Source organism: Camelus bactrianus, chromosome 3 (genome assembly GCF_048773025.1).
Source record: "Camelus bactrianus isolate YW-2024 breed Bactrian camel chromosome 3, ASM4877302v1, whole genome shotgun sequence".
Classification (NCBI taxonomy): domain Eukaryota; kingdom Metazoa; phylum Chordata; class Mammalia; order Artiodactyla; family Camelidae; genus Camelus; species Camelus bactrianus.
The window spans coordinates 41,601,718-41,629,023 of NC_133541.1; the positions used below are offsets into that span (position 1 = coordinate 41,601,718).

General features: G+C 39.1%; 1 protein-coding gene and 1 long non-coding RNA gene across 2 annotated transcripts in view; one reads left to right on the top strand and one right to left on the bottom strand.

Moving 5' to 3' along the window:
- PDE4D (phosphodiesterase 4D) overlaps nucleotides 1-27,306 on the bottom strand; it is a 1,348,493-nt gene that overhangs the window by 1,293,734 nt on the left and 27,453 nt on the right. The gene's annotated exons all lie outside the window — the stretch shown is intronic.
- On the top strand, nucleotides 9,647-11,371 carry LOC141576204 (uncharacterized). The gene is made up of 2 exons (XR_012504475.1): nucleotides 9,647-9,931; nucleotides 11,163-11,371. It is a non-coding gene; the product is annotated as an uncharacterized LOC141576204 (long non-coding RNA).

Consider the following 27,306-nt stretch of genomic DNA (forward strand, 5'->3'; position numbering starts at 1 on the left):
GGTATATTTATACAGTGGAATACTATTCAGCCATAAAACGACAACATAACGCCATTTACAGCAACATGGATGTCCCTAGAGAATGTCATTCTAAGTGAAGTAAGCCAGAAAGAGAAATAAAAATACCATATGAGATCGCTCATACGTGGAATCTAAAAAAAAAAAAAAAAAAAAAAAGAACATAAATACAAAACAGAAATAGACTCATAGACATAGAATACAAACTTGTGGTTGCCAAGGGGGCGGGGGGTGGGAAGGGACAGACTGGGAGTTCAAAATTTGTAGATACTGACAGGCATATGCAGAATAGATAAACAAGATTATACTGTATAGCACAGGGAAATATACACAAGATCTTGTGGTAGTTCACAGCGAAAAAAAAATGTGACAATGAATATATGTATGTTCATGTATAAATGAAAAATTGTGCTCTACACTGGAATTTGACACAACATTGTAAAATAACTATAACTCAATAAAAAATGTTAAAAAAATATAAAAATACATTTTTGGTTACTGAGTAGGCATCTGTGTTCTTTTTCATTTGTGATATAAATATTTTTGCTAATCTCCAAAAGTTTAGAGTGGAGAAAAATCAAGCCTCTAGAAAATGGAGAGGTTACAAACCAAGTTTACATTAATGCCATCATTTGCTTAATTCCATGAAAGAAACAGTTCTCCGAAAGCTATGCACTCTCTTCACAGCAGTTTTCCCAGCAAAATTTAGATAATACTCAAGGAACAGGAATGAATGGATAAGTTCTGATCAGTCATTTTCTCTTTGTTGACTGTTTTTCATTTTCTTCCTGTCCTTTTCTAAAACTACAAAGTAAGAGATTCAAACACCTGACACAGAAGAGAATGGGCTACATGGAAAGAGATAATTATCCCATTAGAACTTTCTTCACTATTGGACATAAGTATTAAATCAACATTAATCTCTATAATCATAATTTTCAGTTATACTTTAATAATCTTGGGAAAATGTTAACATATGGGATTAAGAATTGAAAAGTAAAATCATATTCCTAATTTCTTCTAGATGGTAAAGATTATATTTTTTTAAATTTAACAAATACTTGGTTAGAATCAAGGCCTGAATTCTATGTAGAAACATTAGAGAAAGGAAAGGAAAGGGGTGGAAAGGAAAGGAGAGGAGGGGAGAGGAGAGGGGATGGGGAGGGGAGGGAAGGGGAAGAAGGAAAATGGAATTTAAAAAAAAAAAGAAGAGAACAAAACAAAAAAAGGCATGGCATAAATTGGTGGTTGACCACAAAACCAACTTTCCATTTTTCCCAGGGATGAATAGGACTCATGCCCCAGCCACCTTTCTTTTAGGTGGGGCCACGTGACCAAACTCTGGCCAAAAGAACGTGGGCAATCCTTTATATGTTTTCCCCTTTGCCAAGGCACAGGGACCTGGAAACTGGGGAATGAGGTGATAAGAGAAGTGTCACAAGAACACCACTTGAATGAGGGAAATTTGCCAATCAAGAATATCCATTTTGTACCATAACAAAGGTGTAAATAAATAAATAAACAAGAACATCCATTTTGGTAAATTGGTACAAGCATTATGGAAAACAGTATGGACATTCCTCAAAAAATTAAAAATAGAACCAACATACGATCCAGCAATCCCACTTCTGGCTATAAATCTGAAGGGAATGAAATCACTATCTCAAAGAGGTATATGCACCACATGTTCATAGGCAGCATTATTCGCAATGGTCAAGATATGAAACAACCTAAGTGCCCATCCATGAATGAGTAGATTTTAAAAAGTGACACACACACACCCATATACACACAGTAGAATCTATCCAGCAATTAAAAAAAAAAAAAAAAAAACAAGGAAATCCTGCTGTTGAATAATACGGATGAACCTTGAGGACATCATGCTAAGTGAAATAAGTCAGAGAAAGACAAATACTATGCAATCTCATTTGTATTTGGACCATAAAAAAGCTGAATTCATAGAATAGAGAGTAGAATGGAGGTTACCAGGAGGTGAGAAGTGGGGAGATAGGGGAAATGTTAGTCAAGAAGTACAAATTTCCATTTATAATATGAAAAAGTTTAGGGGTCAAATGAACAGCATAAAAATTACAGTTAATAATACTGTATTATATACTTGAAAGTTGCCAAGAGTGTAAACATTAAACACTCTCACCAAAAAAAGAAAAATGGTAACTAGGTGGCATGATGCAGATGTTACCTGACACTATGGTGGCAGTCATTTTGCAATGCAGTAGTCCTCCCTTATCCCTGGGGGTATGTTCCAAGCCCCTTAGCAGATGCCTGAAACCATAGTACCAAATATGTACCAAACCCTATACATGTTTTTCCCTATACATATTTACCTATGATAAAGTTTATCTGAATTGCCAGCATCATTACTGTTGCAATTTGGGGCCATTATTAAGTAAAATAACGGTTAATTGAACACAAGCACTATGGTACAATTATGGTTGATCTGATAATCAAGATGGCTACTAAATGACTAACAGGTAGAACATGCTGGGCAGAGAGGTGATTCACATCCAGGGTGGGATGGAGTGAAATGGTGTGAGATTTCATCATGTTACTCAGAATGACATCCAATTTAAAGCTTCTGAATTGTTTATTTCTGGAATTTTTCATTTAATACTTTTGGACTTCCGTTGATCTCAGGTAACTGAAACTGCAGAAAGTGAAACCTTAGACAAGGGAGAGGCTGGGGCTACTGTATGTAAATGTATGAAGTCAACTCACTGTATGTCTTAAACTTACACAATGTTATATATCAATTATATCTCAATAAACCTGGAGAGAAAAAGGAGTTACAAACATTCTTTCATTAAAATTTTAAATTACTGGAGAGTTTTATCCAATCATCAAAAATACAAGAAAGACAGAGTAATGGTTCCAGATGGCAGTCTTCAAATTGTACTATAATCATCTCAGTAGATGCAGAAAAATCTTCTGATAAAATTTAATATCCATTTATTACAAAAACTCTCCAGAAAGTGGGTATAGAGGGAACATACCTCAACATAACAATGGCCATAAATGGCAAGCTCACATCTAACATCATACTCAACAGTGAAAGCTGAAAGCACTTCCTCTAGGATCAGGAACAAGACAAGGCTGCCCATTCTTGCCACTTTTATTCAACATAGGACAGGAAGTCCTCACCACAACAGAAAGAAAAATAAAAGGAATCCAAGTTGGAAAGGAAGAAGTAAAGCATGTCACTGTGTCATAATACTGTACATAGAAAATACTAAAGGCACCATCAAAAAATTGCTAGAGCTCATCAGTGAATTTGGCCAAGTTGCAGGATATGAAATTAATATACAGAAATCTGTATGCACACTAACAATGAAAAATAAGAAGTAGAAATTCCACTTACAATCCCATCAAAGAATAAAATACCTAGGCTAAACCTACCTAAGGAGGTAAGAGATCTGTACTTGGAAAACTATAAGACACTGATGAAAGAACTTGAAGATGAGATAAACAGACAGAAAGATATACCATGTTCATAGATTGGAAGAATTAATATTGTTAAAATGGCCATACTCCCCAAGGTAATGTACAGATTCAATGGAATCCCTATCAAAATACCAATGGCATTCTTCACAAAATTAGAACAAATAACCTTAAAATTTGTGCAAAAACATGAAATAACCCAAGTAGGGAAATAATCTGGAGAAAGTAGAACAGAAACTATCACACTCGCTAGTCTCAGACTATACTACAAAACTACAGTAATCAAAACAATTGTGTTGCACAAAAACAGACAGACAGATCAATGGAACAGAAGAGAGAACCCAGAAATAAACCCACACACCTATGGTCACTTAATCTACAACAAAGGGGTCAAGAATATACAACAGAGAAAAGACAGTCTCTTTAATAAGAGGTGCTGTAAAACTGGACAGCTACATGTAAAAGAACGAAATTATAACATTCTCTAGTGCCATATGCAAAAATAAACTCAAAATAGAATAAACATATAAACTTAAGACTGGAAACCATAAAATTCCTAGAAGAAAACATAGGCAGAACACTCTGTGACATAAATCATAGCAGTATTTTTTTGGATATGTGTCTTAAAGTAAAGGAAACAAAAGCAAAAAAAAAAAAAAAAAAAAGGGGGGGACCCAATGAAACTTGAAAGCTTTTGTACAGCAAAGGAAACCATTGACAAAATAAAAAGACAATCTACTGAACGGGAGAAAATATTTCCAAATGTATGACAGATTAAGGGGTTAATAACCAAAATGTATAAACAGCTCATACAACTCAACATCAAAAAAACAAACAACCCAACTGAAAAAATGGGCAGAAGAACTGAACAGACATTTTTCCAAATAAGATATACAGATGGCCAACAGGCACATGAAAAGATGTTCAACATCATTAATCATCAGAGAAATGTAAATCAAAACCACAATGAAATGTCTCACACCTGCCGGAATGGCTATCATCAAAAAGTCCACAAATAACAAATGTTAGCAAGGATGTGGAGAAAAGAGAAAGGGTACCCTCATACACTGTTGGTGGAAATGTAAATTATGGAAAAGCGTAATGGAGGTCCCTTAAAAAACAAAAAATAGAACTACCATATGATCCATCAATTCCACTCCTGGGTATATAGCCAAAATAAAGCCAGAAACTTTAATTTGAAAAGATACATGAACCCCAATGTTCATAGCAGCACTATCTACAATATCCAAGCCATCAAAGCAACCTAAGTGTCCATCAACATATGAATGGATAAAGAAGATGTGGTGTGTATATGTATATACACATATATGTATATATACACACACATAATGGAATACTACTCAGCCGTTAAAAAGAATGAAATTTTGCCATCTGCAACAACATAGATAGACTTGGAGAATATTATGCTAAGTGAAATAAGTCAGTGAAAGACAAATACAGTATGATAACACTTTTGTGTGGAAACTGAAAAATAAAAAATCAATGACCATAATAAAAAAGAAATAGACTCACAGAGAACAATTGGTTACTAGTGAGGAGAGGGAAGGGGAACGAGGTAAGGTAAGGGTAGGGAATTAAGAGATAACAAACTACTAAGTATAAAATAAGTAAACTATAAAATATACAGCACAAGGAATATAGCCAATATTTCATAATAACTATAAATAGAGTATAACCTTTAAAAATTGTGAATCACTTGCCATACACCTGAGACTTATATAATAATGTACATCAACTATACCTCTATTAAAAAATAAATTTAAAAAATTTTTTTTAATTTTTAAAAACTATACCACAAGTGAAATTCCTTTATTTCTAGAGGGTTCCCTCATGAATTGCTGGGTGAAGTGTATGGGATAAAGGTAGGATAAGATTTATTCCATTTTTATTTGTTCAATTTACTGTGCTTTCTCTATGGTTTCACTTTAAAAAAAAAACATCCTATAGGCTATGGAACTGCTTCAGGCTAACCAACAGCACTATGAGGAAAGAACCAAACTCAACACCTGTGCACTCAAGCAGCTGAAATGCAGAGCACACCTGTGGTCAATGTTCCAAAAATTGTGATGATCTTCCAAAGTAGAACCAGTTAAAAATTTGGGACTCAAAACTGCTGACCAGACTTTCTAAGTCATTCAGAAAGTCATTTAGATCTTTCATTTTATTTCTGGCATGAAAAAACCTAGGAATAAGCATCACCTTAACCTACAGGATTATTCCATTCGTTTAAGTTTAATAAAAAGAATCAAGACAGGAATAAAAAAATCCAAGAACTTTTATCAGTCTAAATTTTCTAACTCACTCTTCTCTGTGAAGAAACTATGTCCTCTAAAACTTCGTCGTTAACAGTTCCAAACGCAGGCTGAAGGAACGCCTGTCTGACTGCTGGCTTAGTGCTACGTCTAAGTGGAAGGAAAGTCACCGCACCAGCTTAACCAACAAGAAAATCCACCCTGTTTATGGGAAGCAGACCCCGCTTAGAAAGCTCATCAAACTAATCAGTAAGAAATGTACGTGATATTTTCCATTTTTAAAATTGATAATTTATACATTTTATTAATACACTGGTAATAGTTGTTACAAGTAACATTTACACGGCACTTAGAAGTTTACTGAATATATTTTCACAAACAATAGTACTTTAATGTCACGGCAACCCTATTGGTATTTTTAATACTCAAATAACAGCCTGATAAGGACTGAGGCTCTGAAAACCTTTGTAACTTTTCAAGATCAAACCATGAAGACTTTCTTTGCTTTAAAAAGTATTTATCCAATTCTGGCAATATGGTTTAAGACGTAAAAGAAGCCAATGAATGCCATGAACTTCTGTAATAATAATAATAATGTATAGTTGGACAGTATATATCACAAGGTACAAAGAATTAAAATGTTCTTTCATAAGCACTTTCTCATCATGCTGCTGATACTCACCAATACAATAAAACACCAGGACATATATCATTATTTTCATTTTACAGACATAGAGACTGAGGCTTAGAAAAATTTAATGACCTGAGCAAGATCTCACTGACCCCAAGATTAATTCACCAAGCCATTCAGCTTCTTGAAATGGGAAATTGAAGGGACACAATTTTGGCTAGTGACTAATAATAATGGGACATTGTATCACCTGCATACACTATATAATTAAAATGGAAAATTGATTTTTTTAATTAAATGAATGTTTCTCCTCTTCCAGTGGTTAGTGTCGAGCTCCACAAACAGAGGCAACCATACAAATCTGAAGTATTTAATTCTCTGTGGTGTGTTGGTGGGGAGGGTTTCACTTATTCTGCTCTGCTTTCTTTAAAACGTGCTCCAGGTAGGACAGCAACTCTTTTGAAAACACTAACTAGGAATAATTAAATTCTTTGGCAAGAGTAAGCAGTAAGATTAGTCCTCCATATAACACTGGGGGAAAAAATGTCTTAGAGAAAAGTAAGTCTTTCCAAAAGCAAAATTCACCAAATGAAACACTGGAAAATGTAATTCAAACAAGAAATAATTTTTTTTTTTCAATTTGGATTTATGTCACTGCTTTAGTAGGCAGTGCTAACAGTTTCCAAAAGCCAATTTGTATTCGTGAATGCTTTGCAAGCTCATGTAATACATCCCTCTTTGGATATATCTTTTGTCAAATCCATCTGTCTGTGGCAGACATGCATAGCTTAACAGAAACTTATCTGCAAAAGGACTTCCACAGTCAGACAAAAATGGTTATAGAAAATAAAGAGGAGTGGAAGGAAGAAACATCAGCTGTTTGGGAAGTTTCCTTTTCTCACAACGTCTTGTTCACGTATACCTGTCTGCTGAGCACCTGGCACCCACCCCCACTCTTTCTTTTTGTAATAGTCTGCCTTTTCATGAAAAAGAGATGTGACCCCAGCATTTCAGGGAGAACTGAAGAGATGGAGGTCCTGGAGGATGCACCATGCAAGATGTCAGTACTCGCACTATCCGCCCACCAAAACTTCCCCGCGCCGTGGTTCTAAACACCTTCTGAATTGGATGAGCAGCTGATTTTAACATCTGAGCCATTTTTATCAGAGTCATCTCAATTAGAGCTCAAGTAAATTGATACTATGAAGAGTCAAGGCAGGAAACAGAGGGAGAGAATGTAATTGTCACAGTAAGAAAGCTGCTCTGACCTTACCACAAGAAAAAAAGTCCAGCTTTGAGGTCAGAAACTAGTTCAGATAAAGCAGTTTCCACCCTCACCACATCTCTCTAGATGGGCTCTGAACCACCTTGAGGGGTGAGATTATGTTCCCTCGAGATGCACCACTTTCTTCCACTAATACAGGCAGTTAGGAACACAGAACAAGCGAGTGTCTACAGCTACAGAAACTCAATAAATGAGCTCACTATATATCTCAATAAAGAAACCCATATTGTTTCTTCAGAAAGTAAATGTGTTTCTGAAAGACTATATCAGAGTTACGCTGTTTACAACTATCTACTTTACATACATTTGGCTGATACAGCAAAGGATTCTGTGTTGACTATTTTTCTTTCCTTTTATGAACCTCATCCACTGGTGTAACACAAAAGAGGTCATATTTTGGAAGGCAAAAATATTTTAGCAACAAAACTTTGCATTTCCAGTGTGACCTAAACAGAAAATTTTGCAAAAACACAGCTACTATTTCTTTCCTACTGACTGCATCATGTCAGTCACTTGAATAGGTGCAATTAAAAATAACCTGCTCTTGGGTATAAAAACAATATTTTTATAGGAATTGGCAAGTAATTACTATAGCTATTAAAAGTGTATATGTGCCACAGAAACCCATGATTTTAAAAACTGCTGAAACAATTTATGTTGGAGGCTTACACGTAGCACAAATATACATTTGCATCTCTAAGTCTAAAGAGGAAAAATTAGACAAAAAGCAAACTGGAAAACAACTCAAAATTATAAGAAGCTACCTAGCTTTGTGCTGTATTGAGAAAAAGTATAGAAATTAGTTGGGAGACAGAAAAATTATTTCCAAACATTAACCTCATAGGCAAAGCCCGATTTTTTTATATCGGCGAGGAGGAATCAATAATGTTCTCAAAGTAAAAAGTGCACTGCTTACATTCCCCAATCTATACTCAGTATGAACTCCGCCCTGCAGTGTTTGCTGTAGAAGATATTAAAACACTGGTGTTTTCTGGTTTCTCATTTCAATCTTCAACCAGGTTAGCCACAGAAGTCACTCCCAGCCATGACACAGACCCAACAACGGCTTCCCTCAGATAATTTGATCTGCTCCAAATACACATTCCAATCCACATACTTTCCTGTGCTGTTGTCTGTGTTTGTGTTTAATGTGCTTCTTATAGGGCTTAAAAAAAAAAAAAAAAACCCACAGGCTAGGGATTTCTCATTCAGCTCTCCACCACATAAACAGAACCCCGAGGGTGCGTTTTTATACATGTAAAACTGTTCTAGCTACCCACAGAATAGGTCCTGGTTCGGCTGCAGATGCCTGTAAAGCAAAGCACGGCTGTCACTTCAGACTTCTCCCCTTCCTGTGCTCGAGCTGCTGTCTACCTGTGTACCTGCTTGTCATGTGCAGTTCCCTCCCAACTGGGGACGGTGGGGGTGGGAAATCTTCAAACCTGCCTGACTCAAGCGTGCTCAGCCATCGCTTTGACCTCAGCAGCCTCTTCTAACCTCCTCATGTTGGACCTTTCTCACTTTACTGCCCCCATAAAACAAACAGGGCAAGCAAAGGCACGGACCAGCCTCCTCCAAAATGCACTCTGCCTGTGATTCGTGGCAAAAAGCTGGAATATCCCTGGCAGGTCTTAGACACTTTAAGATTAATTGCATTGAACTTGATACACAGAAAACAGCACCTTGAAAATGAATCATCTGCTCATTCAGTATTTTCTAATTACAATCACTCCCTCTTGGGGCATGGAGTTAATTTACGGAGTTAAAAAAAAAAAAAAAGTCAGGATTACTCACACAGTCTTGAAGATGCAATGTCAGCTATTTAGGACAGAAACATCCAAGGCCGTGTCAGGGCTCAGTTACGACTACATGTGCGTTAAAGCAGGAACGGGCAGGCCTCTGGCCACAGCAACTATAGGGCTCGTGCTTCCCGTACGCTGGGCTGTAATTTATGAAACTGAGACCCGGATCCAGCCAATCACTTAGCTCCTCATAACAAGTCTAACTGGCTCTGGAAAGCAGAAAGGGCTGCAGTAGAGCAACAAGGATGAGATATTCCACACAACAACCTGCTTGTCTGGAATCACTTTCCCTTGCAAGGCCAGAGAAAAATCCCAGCTTCGTTGTCTGAGAGAAGCAGGACAGAGGAGCTGCAGAAATGCGACTTCACCTGGAGTCTTTTATGGTCTGCAATCCCAGCCATGTTGGCATTACAGGACCGAGTTGCCCCTGGGACCCGAAGGGCAACTATCGCTGCAGAAACCCCAGGTAATTTTCATCTTGCTTTTTATTTTTGATAGGAATATGCTGAGTCAAAATGACATGCATTAAGTCACTCGGGCAGCTAGATATGCTTGGATTTTATTTTTTACCTTTTTGTACTCTCATCCTTTTGTAGGATCATTTATCATGAAGTGTGAGTAGAGGGAGCCTTCATGTACCTGAAATAAACTTGAGACCAAAATGATCATTGGTGGAGGAAGAAAGACCATTTTCCAGAGCCATTTTAGGGCTACTTTCAAATAGGCAGCCTTACCCACCTCCGCTCCCCCTTCCCCCAGAAACAAGAATAAAGGCAGCTCAGGCAGGGAAGAGAGAAAAGGAGTTTCATGGGTACAGTTAAATGCTTTTCATGCCTTAAAGGGAATAACTATGCTCAGACAGTAAATTGGGAAGATAGTAATTGTTTTGCCCCCCTGGCCCTTGGCACTTGGGCCACATAAGAATGTACTAGAATGTACCGCAGTGGGATTGGTGGGCGAGAGAATGACATAAGAAGAGCTGGCAGAGCCCCGCCGTGGCCCAGGTTTTTGTTTTCTTTGCAATGTTTTCCCGATTTCCCATCACACTTGGAAGTGTTAGTTATGCCAACTAGTTGTTATACCATACTTCCAAATCTGTAGTTATTAATGGATCTGTGGAAAACATTTCTGAGTCAAAAGTGGTGACTGAAATAGAAAATTTAAAAGAAAAAAGAAATTGACGTACATGTAACCTCAACACCACACCCTTAGATACTTGACATACTTTACCTAATGACAAATCCTTCCAAATCCCCAGCAAATGATGTGTTTCTTCAACAAATTTTGTAGCAAGTGTAACATTAGCAATTAAAAAAAATTGTAAAAAACTTTTAAATAACTAAGCCAATCACTAGGCTTTCAAAGTGACAGCAGAACCTTCACAATATTTAACTCCTGTCAGTTTTATGTGCTCCCGAAGGAAGAAGCTGGGAGGGGAAACTTGCTTTGTTTGGTAATGAAATATAAGCAACAGTAACCAGAGAGACATTTGTGCACTTTTTGTTTGCTGTAGACAGTTGACTGAATTCAACTTGAGATTTGACACCAGAACAGTACACAGGGAACAGAAAAGGTAACCCACTGGCAATGCCCCCAAAATTTGTTCTTTGAAGTGTCCACTTTATGACTAGCCAGGGAGGAATATTCCACTCTGTTTAAATATTTTTTATTTAATTAAACCTTTGTTGATTTGACAGTGCTGCTGCCTACAGTGACCGTTTGAGAACCAAAACTTTGGAAGAAACCAGGTCGTTAAAACTGTTATTCTCTCTTCTCAACGATAACGCGGCTTATCTAGTCTGAAACAGAAAGTACACCCTTAAGGTAACATTGTCACTGAATCCCCAACACCCAGAACTCCCTGTTTCTCATTCCTTGAATAAAATTACATTAAAATCCCTTTGAACTCCCATGTTCACATCTCCTTTGTCAACAGACAAGACCAAGAATCCTCCAAACAAAGGCATCTAAGTCATTTCACATGTATAGTTGTCCAGAAATTTCCCATAGGAAAGCTTCATTTTCAACAACTATGAAGACAGCCATCTCACCACCCAAGACAGTGGCCAACAACCATCCAGCAAGTCTTTAAATTAGAAGCTTTCATTCTTTGAGTCAACACAAAGCTAAGTTTCAGACTGCTCCCTAGCTCCCTGACCCTTACAAACAAACACTAAAGGTTTTGTTTAACTCAGCTTTGCGCTGTTCATCTGTCAGTAGGTAACGCTCACCCTAAAACACATTCATGATGAGAGCTTTCTAAACGACCAGCATGGCCTTCCCCTTCCGTAATCATAATAATCGTGATAACCTGAGACATGTTACTGCTACTTGGCAATTTAGAGAGGGGGTTGGGGTTAAATATTTAGTACCTGGAGCTGTCACATAGGGAAAAGTTCACACTGGAATGAAAGAAGTGATGTCTCAGTGCAATCCAATTTAAGCCGATTATAACTGTTTACATTTGATTTCAATGCCCTCTGAAAAACAATTCAATGAAGGAGGGAATTTAAAAATACATACGAATATTGTAATCTTCTGCCTAAAGTTGTTAGTGCAGGGTGTTAAAGTTGGCCTGTAGCAGGCGTCACTGTCAATTCATCAGGGCAGGGCAGGTTCTGGCTAGAGCGACTCTCTCCACCATCACTACCAATTAATATCTGTCAGCTGTCACATCAGGCACTAAACAGCTCATGATACACAGGGGTCACTCAAATAACCGAATTCAGTTCCTACCCATTTCCTTGATCTCAATTTCACAGACAAGAATTAAGATGATCTCAATAAAAGAAAAGTAGTTCAGGAATACAAACCTTTTACCAAACCAAGAACTGTCAACAAATATCAGAGCAGCTACGGGTGACACAAAAGTGTCCCTAAATCTGGACCAAGAACGATTTCTAGGCCCATAAGCTAATCTGTCTGGCCCTGCAGTTTATGTAGCCAAAGGAATCAGTCATGAAAAAACTAAGAAACGTTCAGACCCACCATACTACTGTGTCAGACCTGCAGAGATCGGAGATTGGCTGGCTGTTAACTGCACTCCAGGTGACATGGATAAATAGCCCCATTGTTTTCACGGCTCCAGACTCCGCCTAAAGAAACCCTAGACCTCGGACCAGGTCGCTGGGAGGGAGCTGCTGACAGTTCAAATGCCGACTCTGAGAGCCAGTATCCAAGGTGTAAATCGAAAGAGAAGTAATTACTTAGAAAAATATCAGCAAGAAGGCTTGCTCACTTTACCAAAGGGGGGAAAAAAAAGTTCTCACTTAAAGAAAAAGGCACGTGTACTAAAACTGTGAATCTATGGTCATGGCAGGGATTAAGCGTATGTTCTTGGTCCAGATAACAAAACACCTCATCTGGGCACGTAGACCTCAAAATCAGACTTTTTCTTGGTACGTGGGGGCAGTTTTTGTGGCTGTTTTTCATTCAGTCTCCCTAAGAACATGAACGTATGGAATCGTACTAACAGTGCTTGTTACAAGATTCTGAAACATTATACTTGAAATTAACACAAACCAACAACCTTTTGCACTCAGATTTGGTCAAACTCTTCTTCTGGGTAAAGAGATGGGAGTAGAAGGATCAATATTTCCTTGGCCTTACTGTTTGTCAGTGTTTCTCAAAAGCTATACAATTCATATACAAAAACAGGCAATTTCTTACATTCTGTAAGAGAAAAATTTGAAGGGTTACATTCTTCATATTTGATGATAAAACCACCTCTTTGTTTCAAGCAATGTGTAAGCATGATAACATGGAAGTTGAAAGCATAAACTCTGAGCCAGACTGTCTGGGTTCAAATCCCAGCTCTGACTCTTAACTGTGGACTTTGGGCACGTTTCTAAAGAGGTCTGTGCTTCCGTCTCCTCATGTGTAAAATGGTGCCACCCACAGTAACTCCCTTCTGGGCCTGATGTGAAGATTAAATGGGCAAAAACTGCTTAGAACTGAGCATATTACATGGTGAATGTTCACTAAGAGAAAACTGTCATTTATATTACAATTATTATGAAACCCACTGCAATAAATATACACAATATCCAAAAGGGAGGTGAATTACTGAACAGCCAGATATGGTGAAATATATCCATCAGCATCACATATCTCATTTCAAATAATATTTATACAAGTAAGATTTTGTCTTAAGGCCTCTGAGATAACAGCTCAAGGAGGTGTGGGTCTATTAACTGTCAGTTCTCTGCCTGGTGATCACTGGGTACTTTAAACCCTGCCCTGCATCTAGTGTGTCACACCAGGACACTAACCTAGTAGATGACACAGAAAGGGGTAATTGTATTAGACATGAGTCATATGATAGTTGGTACAAAGTTCAGGCTAGTTTAAAGATTCCTGCGTGAAGGCAAAAAAAAAGAATGGACGCCATTCATTTCAGTCATGGTACCCGAACCAAAAAAGATTTGAAGCGGGGGTAGGAGAGAGAGAATTACCTATCATGAACAGCTGTGCTGATTATCCAACTACACGAACCATGTCTAGAATTCATGCTGACTTCTCAGCTTAGATATGAAAGAACATTGAAGCTAATTATCTCCTTTCCTCCCGTAATGGGGGGATTTCCCAGCTTGGGAGATTATTACCTGAGACTTCAACTTGCTCACTGAGAAGGTGCAGAGAAAAAACCAACTCTGCTTGGTGAGGGAACAGCCACCCTTGGGCGGGACTATGGACTTCTCCACTGGATCACTGACGCATTCATTCATTCACTCCGGAGTGGTCTTGCCCCTAATTGCCTTCCACGCCCACACAAACTACCCCCAGCCACATCCAACTGCTTCCAGGTCCTCAGGGAGCCCAAGGTGTTTATTTCTTGCTGGGTAAATTAATGAATCAGTACCACATACCACATGAATTCTCACCAAAGGACGAATAATCAGTGGGGAAATCGGGGAAATTTTTCAGTTTAGCACAAAATGCTTTCAAAGTAAAATTGGGGCACTTTCTGCCAGATCCAAAATGATGGATAAAGGAACACAAGGAAGCCCATCCCAGTTGCTAGAAATGATTGCCTGTGTGACAGCTTTGGATGGGGCCTGGCAGGGAGCTAAATGAGCTAAACTGTCTCTTTATTCTAATGATCCTGCTTCTGGCAGAGGAAAGCAAAGGGCAGGGGGTCTCAGGTTCAGAGGTGGGTGATTACCTCCCCTTCCCCACTCTGCTGCTTTGGCTACAGAGCTGGACGTGAAGTTTCTCTCTAGGGCCCACCTATGCCACTGAGGCCTTGCCACTTGTGGTATCGCTGCAATCTGGGCCGGTGACTGAGGGGACAAAAGCCACTCAGCACTGGACATTCACCAAAGAGAAGGAGGATGGGAGGGGCTGGAGAACTGAGAAAATGGTGTGTTGGAGGGTAACTTCAGAATTGGGGCACGGCTCTGGTTTGTCTTTAGCCCCTCTCCCACGTTGTCTCTGCCTCCTTCCCCACAAAATAGCTTTCCTAATCCCCCCACCTCCCTCCACCAAAGTGGTCCACAAAGGAGCCTGTCCTCCCCTCCTGCCAAATGAATCTTTTCATGTGCCAACCCCAGAGCAACCAAATGAAACCAGTCTGTGCCAACATGATTAAATGTCCCTGTTATTTTATCTTGCAAGTGGCACTTCATTTTAATAGAGGCATTCTAGAAATAAACCTGAGAACCAGAGAATTTACAACGCTGAATACTTTGTGCCCTAGAAGCACGACAACAAAGACATGCAGGAGGCAGGCAGGGCCTTCTGGGCCCTGGGAACCACCCCAGCACATCAGCCACCTTCTTGTCTCAGGAGGGGACAGCCCGACATGCACAGCCCTGGGCCAATGAGAGTGCCAGGTTTTCACTCTTCTTGTAAGACCAGCACGTCCAGTTAGGCAGTGCACAGCCTTTACCACCAATCATGCCAGACCTGCCTCTGTGGCCCCTGAGTCTTCCCTCTCCACATCCAGAGCACAGGCCACCATCGGTCAAGAAGATTTCTCAATTTTTAACCCTCTTATGATAGAGATAAATACTTGGTGCCTCCAGCAAAGGACACCATAAACAAAACAAAAAGACAACCTATGGAATAGGAGAAAATATTTGCAAATGATATGACTGACAAGGGCTTAATTTCCAGAACATACAAACAGCTCATAGAACTCAATAACAAAAAAACAAACAACCCAATCAAAAAATGGGCAAAAGACATAAATATATTTCTCCAATGAAGACATACAGATGACCAATGTCACTAATTATCAGAGAAATGCAAATCAAAACTACAATGAGGTATCACCTCACACCAGTCAGAATGGCCATCATTAAAAAGTCCACAAATGATAAATGCTAGAGAGGGTGTGGAAAAGAGGGAACCCTCCTACTCTTTAGGGGGGAATATAATTTGGTTCAGCCACTATGGAAACCAGTATGGAGATTCCTTAAAAAACTAAAAATAGATTTACCATATGATCCAGCAATTCCACTCCTGGGCATAACACATTTGGAAAAGATGACGACTCTAATTCAAAAGGATACATGTACCCCAATATTCTTAATAGCACTATATACAACAGCCAAGACATGGGAGCAACCTAAATGTCCATCGACAGATGACTGGATAAAGAAGTTGTGGGGTGTGTGTATATATATATATATAATGGAATATTACTAAGCCATAAAAAGGAAGGAAATAATGCCATTTTAGCAACATGAATGGACTTAAAGATTATTATTATACTAAACTAAGTCAGAGAAAGACAAATACCATATGATATCACTTATATGTGGAATATTTTAAAAATGACACAAATGAACTTATTTATGAAACAGTAACAGACTCACAAACATAGAAAACAAACTTACAGTTACAAAGGGGGAAGGGTGGGGAGGGATAAATTAGGAGTTTGGGATTAGCAGATACAAACTAGTATAGGTAAAACAGATTAACAACAAGGGCCTACTGTACAGCACAAAGAACTATATTAAATAGCTGGTAATAACCCATAATGAAAAAAATATCAAAACTGTATATGTATATAACAAAATCACTATGCTGTACACCAGAAACTAATACAACACTGTAAATCAACTAGACTTCAATTTAAAAACTAAATAAATAAAATACTTGGTGCCTAGAAAGCACTTTGTCCTTTGGGACACATTGATAATTGCCAGCAACTAGGAGGCATAAGTCACTCCATGTCTCCCAATCCATAAGGGGTTTTCTCTTTGTTTTGCCATAAGAATTTAAGCATAGAAATCAAAGCAGTGGAAGGAGAGCAGATGGCACTTGAATCCCAAATGCCCTATAAATTAATACAGAGGCTCTTGAACTTCATGTGTGTCCAGATTACTGGAGGTGCTTGTTAGAATGGTAGCTGTCTGACCCCACCACACGATGCTTATCGCACAGGTCTAGAATGGAGCCTAGGAATATGCATTTTCATTGGCACCCTCCCCCGACACTTGTAAAGCCAGTCATCAAGGATTACTTGTTGAGAAGCATCTAGATACTGCATGCAAACCACTGAACACACAGCCTGGCATGTTACAAGTGCTCGATACTTACTAGCTATAACTGTTAAGAGTTGGAATTGGTCCCAACTTCATATACTCTACTCAGACTTGACCTTTGCTAAGTGAAAATTGCACGTGGGCATGGCGGTGTGGTAGCAAGCCAGGAGCTGGTTTAGTGTGAGGAAAGAGAAATGAAGAGAGGGATACAGGACCGAGACAGCCTAATTTGCGTCCTTTCTAGTGATCTATGAGCCTTTGATGAAAACTCTTGAGCCTCAGTTCTGCCCCTATTCTACGGTACCAACAGGTCTGAAAAGATAATGCAGCAGTGTTTGAAACAGTTGTCTATGGACCAGAAGTTCCCAAAGTAAAAACACTCAAAATATTGGAATTTTCATTTTTCTGCCTCAGACAAAGAAAGCAGCGCAAGGTTGTTCTGTAGGACAAAGTAGGTCCCAATAAAGAGGGAGTTCGAAAAGGATTTCGTCCACCAACATTCACACAAGCCAGGAGAAGCAAACCCTAACCTGACCGGCTGCTGTGCTTCTGTGAGTCTTGGCCACCTCCCCCTGCGGATGACGTGGGGCCTCCATAGGAGGCTGGAGCTCACTGTGTCTGCTTACCACTTGGAATCACTCCTCCCAGTAAATAGGATGGCCCTTCAGGAAATTTTCTGTTTAGTTTGCATGCCCCTGAGTATAGGACAAAGCTCTGTTGTTAAAGAGCATAAACAACAAAAGCTTTGTTCTTCTAAATCAAGAAGGAAACTGTAGATCTGTACAAAAGTACTTGGTCTTCAACGGGGTAAGGATGACAAGAATGAAATATTATTCTAGGCTACAGAACAGCAGCAGTCAGTCTCCTCTCCTGTCTTCAGAAAACAATGATTCAATGTGTCCTTTTCCTGACAGACTGCAGCCTTAGGAAAAAAGCTCTTCCACATATTTGGAGGTAGGGCCCTTCTTGCATTTAAATCAATGGAAGCTATTCAAAGCCCACTTGCTTTCTCTCTCTGAATCGTGGGCATAGGAACATAGCTGTTTGGACTCACATAATTAAGGTAAAATAGAAACCGTGTGGGAAAAAAAAAAAGTGCTTTCTTACACCATCCAAAGTGCTTAACATGTGTTTATTGCCTAATCCCCTCAGTAACTTCTAAGAGGCTGATACCTATTATTAGCCTCATTTTTACCAAGAGTATGAGAGGTTAAATAAGTTCCCCTAAGGACACAGAGTTGATAAGTGGCAGAACTGGGAGCTAAATAAGAAAGAAAGAAAATAGCCTCAAATTCTACCGGTTAAGATTTAAGTGCAAAACCTCCCACATTTCTAGTAATATCACTTTATACAAATGTGATCATTTTGTTTTCTAATCGGCTTTGTATCATTAAATAATTGTCCATATGAGATGTAAAGCTCTTTATCATCATTTTAATTGACCGCACAGAACTTCCCGAAAGGTGTTTACCATAACTGACGAAGCCAGGCCCCCACTGATGAACATCGGTGATCTCTAGCTTTCCCCATGAATATGCTTTGGCGAACTTATTTTTCCACTCATGCAGTTATCTCCTTAGGGTGAGTCTTAAACCGAGAGTTGCTGGGCAAAGAGACTATACACTTTACATTTCGGTTTTTGTCACCCAACTGCCCTCCAAAAGGTATGAGGCAGCTGCGTGAGTGGGCCCCTTTCCTCACGTCACAGGCACAGCAGGTTTAACCAAACATCTACGTTTCTGCCAAAACAATAGGGGGAAGTGGAGCAGTTTTATCTGCATCTCTTTCATTATTAGAGAAGTTAGACATTTTTCTTATGTATCAGTCCCTTGACAATTCTTCCAGACATTATAACCATTCCCATCCTTTTTCTACTTTCCTAAAAGAGTCTGACTCCAAAAGTCATTGCAAATGCTTCCTCCTGACTCTTGCTGCTTTCTCACTGTCTGTACTGGTGTATTGGAGACTTTGATCTACAGCCAAGAAAACTTCAGCCACATATGGCCAGGGTTATTAGCCCAGTTCCATAAAACAGGTTCTAAGAAGAAAAACTGGTTAATTCTTCAGAGAAAGCCATAAACTTCCCTCGGTTGTCTGCTTCAGAAATAGGTCAATCCCTGATTTTATCAGCAGTTGTTTATCATATAAGAAACAATGATCCATTCAGACTTAATCTTTTTCTTTTGCACGGAGAAATTTGGATAACAAAAGAGGGGCTGAGAATAGTTTGAAGGAACATCCCCAGCAGCAGGGACTGGAAGGGAGGGAGGATGAACACACACACACACATACACACACTCCTGTGCCCTAGGCAGAGGCAGACCACAGACTCATAGATTGTTTGTGCTAAGATCCAGATTAGAGATGCTCTCACTCCAAGGAAACTGTCATAAAGTGACTTGTTACAATCAACTGGCAAATGGCAGTCCCTTGTCTCCCTGAGCAGAGCTCATCCTACTAGGGGACACTGACAAGAAGTAAAGAATAATCTAAGCTGAGTCCCCAGAGCTTCAAATACTGATTCCACCTCCCACAGTGCATCCTTTCCCAGGATTATGTTCAAAGGCATTACAACAAGAGTACCCTCAGCCCAGGCCCAGGAACTTGTACACAGGGGGCCTGGACCAGATGCTTGGCCAGCATCATTGCTGCTGGGGCTGGGGAGGGTTCTGACTGGCTGTGGCTGGAGGGCTACAGGGACGATGGTAAGCTGCCCTTTTGTTCCTCTCCCCAGGAAAAAATGTGACCAAATCCAAACAGCAAAAAGGGGCTGATGACAGCTCTTACAGTATCCAGGGTTTTTTTTCCAAATATCTTTTATAGAAGTACCTTCATTTGTTGAAGTCTGTCTATTGGGGTCCAGACTGAGGCAAACAAAACCCATCCTGGCCATGTAGTGGTCCTGTCCTCCCAGATGGGCTTCTGCCTTGGCCCAGCAGAGACCCAACTGTGACCAAAATGTCTGATAGGAAAGCTGGACAAAGGCGACCCTCTCCCATCTCACCTACAGGAAAATGCATGGGTCAGTCAGTGGCCCCACATTCATTCCACCAAGGTGATCAAAGACAAGCAGGCAGCCCATGGTTCAGTGGCTTCAGCTCCTTCTCTATATGGCCCCATCATGAAGCTCTTACCAAACCCAAACAAAGACTCTTTTCCACCCAACATACTTCCTTGGTAAGGTCTAGAGAGGCAGCCTCCTCCATCTTTTCTCAATTTGAAAGCATTTTTCTTAACTCTTCAGACATCCTGTGGCTCAGCAGAATCCACAGTTCACCTTGAGCCTTAAAGAACAACTGGATGAGCGTACTGGGGAAAATGGCCTAGGATTCAATAGCGATTTTGCGTGTGCCGGGATATGCACTTATATCATGTTATTTACTCCTCACAAGGACTTTCCAAGGTGGGTCTCTTCATCTGCACTTGATACGTAAGGAAACAGAGGCAACAGTAAGAAATAGCTCATTTCTGGGCTCAGCTGATTCTTCTATGGAATTTAGTGAACTTTTATTTTGACTTTAAGCAGTTCCTCCAAAAGACCATGGGAAAAGGATACAGGAGTCTGTCTGGAATGTTAACCTGTCCTAAAGGTTGATTCCTGGCTACTGAACCAACCAGCTCCCTTCAGTTTCCTCCCTGGAAAAAAAAAAAAAAGCCATCTCATGCTCATAGCTCTCTTTGTGAACAGGATGTTTCCCACAAAAGAAAATTCCTTCTAAAACTTAGTGCTTACTTTAGAAGAATTGAGTGGATCCCCAGCCATCTTTGGCACAGGAAGTCTGATATCCCTGAATCACGGATAGACTCTTCAAGTAAGTTTTAACAACTCTATTGGTCATTAGAGACTCAAAAAACAAACAGAGAACCAGACAGGGGAAGCTCTGTTCATCCAGAACATTTGTAAACACACGAATTTTTCAGGAGAAATGTGCTAACCCCTATATTTCCCTCTTCTCATTTGGAGTTTTCCTATCAACTCTCATGGTTCCTACGGTCTTTATTTGCTGACTCTGAAGGTTGCACTACCATGCAGCCGGTTTTTGTTTCCTGAAACATTCATTCAATTTAGATGAACATATTTGCTTCTCTTCTTTTTTCTCCAAAGAAAGATCCAAAATAAGCTAATACTTGATTCCCAGGGTGGAAGCGATATCACTTGGAACTATTTAAGATTTACTTATAATACACCTGATGTAATGCTACATTGGGGAAAATACATAGCTCCGTAGAGTACTCAAAATGACGTCTGATTCAGTACTGAGCACCCGCAAGGAACTCCATAAACACACATTAACTAACTTGTATTCATCAGGATAACAACGGTAGTAAGAACATGCATTTACAAAGAACTTTTCTATTTTCCAAACATGTCAATAAACATCATTTTACATGAATCTCAGAATCTCATGGAGGACTGGAAAGGGGCTTTGTGACCACACATTTCAAGGTTTATATCCTGGCTTTGCCACTTCTTAGCTGTGTGACTTCAGGCAGGTTACTGAAAGGATCTGAGCCTCAGCTTTCTCAGTTGTAAAACATGAATGATCGTTATTCTTTCCTTGCAGAGTTGATGAGATTTAAAGATAACATATGACGGAGGCACAGCCAAGTATCTGGCACACGGTAGGCATTTAGAAATGGAAATTATTACTACTATAAAGCAGGACTGATATAATTATTCCCTTTTAGAGTTGAGGGAGCTGAGGCCAACAGAGATGATTAGGGCAGGGCCAGCATCAGAACCATAGCAGGTGCTCAGGCCACTAAAGGAAAGTGTTCTCTACTCTGTTTCAAAACCTGAAGTGTGACAAAGTAGAATTATTGCCAAAACAGGGGTGTTGATCTCTGAATCTTGAAAATAGTTGATCCATCAAAGAAGGCAATTAAATCAAGTCTGTCTCCATGCTAGTGTTCTCAACAGCAAGCAAGATTTAATCTCTCTTCTTAATTGAATATGAGAAAACTTTCCAAGGGTTCGATGAGTTTTATCTTTGACCATCATCCATATCTTCCTTCTGACCTGCTTTCAGAACCTTACTAATCTTGTCATTTTGGTGTGGGTCACCTGCCCTTCAACTAAAGTTAATATAATTTCTGAACAAAACAGACCCAAAAACAGAGAAGTTTGCCACTTTCAGAATACAAGGAGGTCAACTTATTGAAATATCTTTAAAAATATGTAGCTCATCCTTCCAAAGCAGTAATAATGGTCATTTTAGGACCTTTTGTGGCCTCTGACCCATGTGACAGGCAGACCATTTCATCTGCACTTTTTCAGTTCTAGAACCACTTGGGATGTCTTCTTCTTCTTCTTGGAACTTCTTTATAAGTTATTACATTCAGCATTATTAACAATCATGTGAGACCTGCCTCCTAAGGTTGGGAAATTCGCAGAATCTTACAACAGGATCAAAAATCGATGTTGGGGGCAGGGAGGGTACAGCTCAGTGGTAGAGCACGTGCTTAGCATGCACAAGGTCTTGGGTTCAATCCCCAGAACCTCCATGAAAAAATAAAGAAATAATAAAATTTTTCTAATTATAAAAAATTTTTAAAAAAATCCATGGTGCTCTCCACAGCAGGCCTAACTGAGCTTTTGTGAAATCACTGAAATAAGCTTCTACAGTTGAGTACCACTCACCAAGTCTATGTCTTTTTTTTTTTTTTTTTGATGCATATAGAATGCCTGGAATACAAATGGCTCTTATCAATATAAACCCTAGTGAACAAAAACGGAGAGCAAGAGAGTTACAGAACCCAGAACACTCCCCCCTCTCACTACCTGGTAAAAAAGAAGTGAAAAGATGCCATGATCCACAGCGTACTTGACCTGCTCAAGGAATACCAGTGTTGAAAGCATTTGTTTTACACTCTGCCCAGTGTGTAATTAAGCCAACAACTGTCCCAGTTTGTTGGTCTGTTCTCTTCCATTTCTTTATTCTTGGCTCTATTTTCTTTGCCTTTTTTTTTTTTTTTTTTTGTCCTTTTGCTTCTTAACCTCCACATTTCTTTGTTATTCCTTGCATGTATTTCTTTTCCTACCTTTATCTCTCTGTTCTTTATTATCTGAAAGTGCTTTTAGAAGAATCAACTGCTATAGAAATCTACAGTTGTCGTACAGGATAACTTTATCATCTTTATTATTTATGTCAAGACATTATTCCAGGTCTTTTGCATTTTCACTATTGTATCTACAATTTGTTCCTCTACCTTTTATCTAGTCTTCCACAGATATTTCAGAACACAGCACATAAATATTAATAACAGGAGCAAAGTTGAATAGTTTTACATTAACTATTTTTCTTATTTGGAAGTATCCAGTGAGTTAGGAAATATTCTTAAACACCATCTGCTGATACAATTGTTTTACCCAAACTATAGAGGAAATTCCAAAGATATGAAAAACATGTTTCTTGACTTTAGAGCTCAGAACCTAGTCAGAGTGACAAGCCACACAATGAGTAACTGAAGGGGACATCTCTAAGAGGTACAGATAACTACAGTTAAACAGAGGACCAAGTATGAGCTGGCCAGATAGAAAACTGTGTAAGGTTTTGTAAGGTGAATTTCAAAAGGGAAAAAAAAAAAAAACAGATGAGAAGTCTTGGGGAAGAAGTCTGGGGGAATAAGGGCATTCTATCCAACCCACTGATGGCATTAAATCATTTTCCGTAGCCTTTTTCAGTCTGCTAGGGACTATTCAGTTTTCTGATGCCTTTCTTATTTCTGTACTGAGTATATTACAAAAACTGCTTTGGAATTTACAAAAGCTCTATTATGCTTTACTTTATACAGTGTGTTGCTGTTTGTTTGTTGTTTTAGTTCCATGATCTTGCATATTGTTTTTGTAGAAGTATCGCCTGCTTCTTTAGTTCTTCCACATTTTTCAGTTCTCTTTAAGCATGTATTTTTAGCGTGACATGTGAAAGGCAAGATTTTTAAAAAAGTAGTTCTGTGGCATCTGTTGTGGGTGGTACATGGTACAGCACAGGAGCCTTGAGACTTCAGTCCAGCCCTCACCAGTGCCCCATTGTCCCTCAGGTGGTTTCATGCTCTGTGCAGAAAAGATCAGGCCTCCTCCACACTTAGATGGGGACGCCAAAGAACGATCTAAATACAGTCTGAATCTGTTAGACAGCAGATTAGCATCAATAATCTCCAAACCGGAATATAATCATTTCCATCATCTTTTCCAAAAGGCTGCATCTTCTTTTTCCAATTTATTTGACATGATTTATGTAGCAACTTTTACTTAAAAATTAAACTTCATCATGGTAAGAGAAAGAGGGGTGGCATTTTAAATAAGAAGCCAGACTCCAGAAACCATAAGACTTTCTATTTAACTGTTTTCTAACAACCAGACAGGATATGAAACACAAACTGCCAGCAGGAGAGCTCGCTGAAACCTGCCCTCCACAAACAAAAGCATAGAACGTCCACTTGCCTGCTTGTAAGAACTATACACTTTGTTCCACAGCAAAGAACGTGATGTCAAATTCTAAAGTCTAAAGGGAATTAATGTAAATCTTACATTTGCATAAAGATGTGCTAACATTTCCTGTGAAGGGGGTGCCTATAACTGGAAAGAGGAAGAGGAAGGAAATACAGGAAGATGGCATAGAAAGGGGAGACTGAGGCAGCAGGAAAAAAAGAGCAACTTTTACACATTATTTCCAGAGGCCAATGGTGGCAAGGGCCCCCTGAGGCATCACCATTTTCTCCTCACCCCAGGCTCTGCCCCTGCTGCTTTGGCACATTTAGGACTCATATAATTTGCATGTTTGTTTCCAACCAGGTAAATTTCATAAAGCCCAATTTTCACCCATGTGATTTTGGATTTTAAGAAAATAACATGAGAGTAAAGCATTGATCTCACTGGTTATCTAACCTTTCTTTACCCTGCTCTGTCTTCTAAACAGAGAAGGAAGAGGTGCCAACCCCAGGAAGCTCATCCAGGCACATTTCTCTCCATAAGAGACACTTAGCTCTCTATAATACTGTCACAGGTGTTTGCACACTGCAAGCCAGTGTCGCAAGTGCCTGATGCTTTTCATCACAGGTTTGATTTATCAGGCAAATTTTCAAGGCTCAAGGCTGAAGCCAACTTCAAAGTCAGACCTTAGATTTATGGAAATAAAATAAGTGTAGCACTTCAATTACAAATATCTACTTTGAATTCCCATTTAACTGTAAAAAAAAATGTTCATCTTATAAAATCCAGCCTTAATTTTTGACTCAGAGAGACTCCTGATTTTGTCCTTAGCTCCTTCTTTGGGATGTCGTTTTAATTCAGTCCTGCCTTCACACTTTTGTAAATGCAGTTCTACCATCTTGCCTAATGTATGTATCTCTTTGCCAGTTGCCAGGCTTCTGGGGAGATTAAAAGTCACCCTGCCTGGTTCCAAAGCAGCCTGGCAGCAGCTGGAGAGCCTACGGAGCCAGCCCAACTTAGATCATCTTCTCCAGAGCTTTCAAAGTATGGACGTGAGCCTGCTGGTACCACAGTGGATTAGGAAATTCCCATCCTGTGCATACAGCCTGAGGCCCAGGTGTCAGGCTCTGAAAGGACAGTAAATGGAGACAGGCCAACAGGCAGTCAGCCTTACTGCAGAGCCTCCAGTCCTGATCTGGAGGAACAGAACTCATATTCACACACACGCACATGCTCTCATACATATGTGCACATACACAGAAGCTTATCACACACATGAGCACATCACACTCGTGCACACCTGTGTACACCTGCTTCTGACATAGAGGGAAAATACTTGCAAAATTCCAAAAGGAATAAAAATGTAAAAATTAACACAAAAGTGCTACCAAGGCTCTGAGGCCCATAAGAGACGATTCCATGAATGCTGCTCCTAATTTCCAAAACTAAAAATCCGGGTAAAGAAACAAGGGTCAAGGTGAGTATCTGAAACTAGATGGTACACATAGAGGAAAGGAGGAAACGGTTAATGTTGCTGGAGGAAAGCAGACAGAATTTAAATTTTCTAAACTCAGTGAAAGAATGAAAAGAGGGAAGAGAGAAGAGAGGCAAAGTTGAAAAGGGAGCTGAAAATAAAGGTTTAAGCTGAAATGACATCGTGGGAGGAAAAGGAGCCTGTAACTGAGCAAACATGAAAGAACTGTTTCTGTTTTAACTTTCAACCAAAGCAAGTGATGAGACATTCTGAAATGCAGAAAATAAGAGAAAAGGACAGGATTTCCCTTCAGTAAATCCAAATTCAAGTGGGGCAAAATGTTATTTAATGTTTTTTTCTGATTATAAAAATACATAGCCATTTAGAGAATTTGAAAAAAAAATTTAAAAAAGGAAAAGAAACACCTATTATAAGGATAACCTCTATTAACATATATTTTTCTGATTACATACATACAAATCGTGATTACACTATGTTTGCTGTGATTTTCTTTTTCACATGGTATCTTGCCATAGACAGTTTTTATTGTATTAAATCATCTTTTAAAAGAACAACTTTTAAACATTTATTTTGCTTCTCAGTTTTTATATTCTGAAGAACATCTTCATGCATAGTTTTTCTTCCGAGTCTCTAATTACTTCCCTTAGAATAGAATCGTGAAGGGTAAATCTGGTACCTGGCTCAAAAGGTACCACACATCTTTCTAGAAATTTTGTACTAATTTACACTGCCCCAAGGCAGATTTGTTTCACTGCACTCTAGTCAGCAATGAGCATTTTCTTACCATAGAAAAATCCTCTACTAAGTTGATAGGAGTACAAAATACAATGTCAAAGACACTATTAATGCTAATTCAGTTTACTATTTATGGTACAAAGTCGACCTCTGAATATGCATAGATGTTCTTATACTTTTTTAGAATCATGAATACCTTGGAGAATCAGATAAAACCTATGAAATTCTTCCTATAAAAATATACAAATACAGCAAAATAGGCCTCTTGAAGCTCATCTCTGACATTCCGTAGTTATTTTCTATACCTACGCTGGGCTTGCTGATGTTCAGAAACAGCCAGGACCTTTTCTGACTCTGTCCATTTGATAGCTGCTCCATGAATAACAAATTAATGTCAGTACTGTTGTTCGCACAATTCTAATTGCCTTCCATGGTAGATTGGGAGCTCCTTTTTAGCACAAATTGGGACTAACTCAACTGTATCTGACTTATTTAATACATTCACCAGTAAATGTCTGCTAAAATAAACCAACCTAAACAAAAGAGAAAAGACCTGTCTTCCAAAATTAAATAAGAATAGTTCCATTTTGTTTGGGTTGACTATAATTCTACAAAATGTTTAAACATACATATTCATTGGGCATCTCTTCAGCTTAAACAAAATGTTTATACAGTTGGTTCCTATT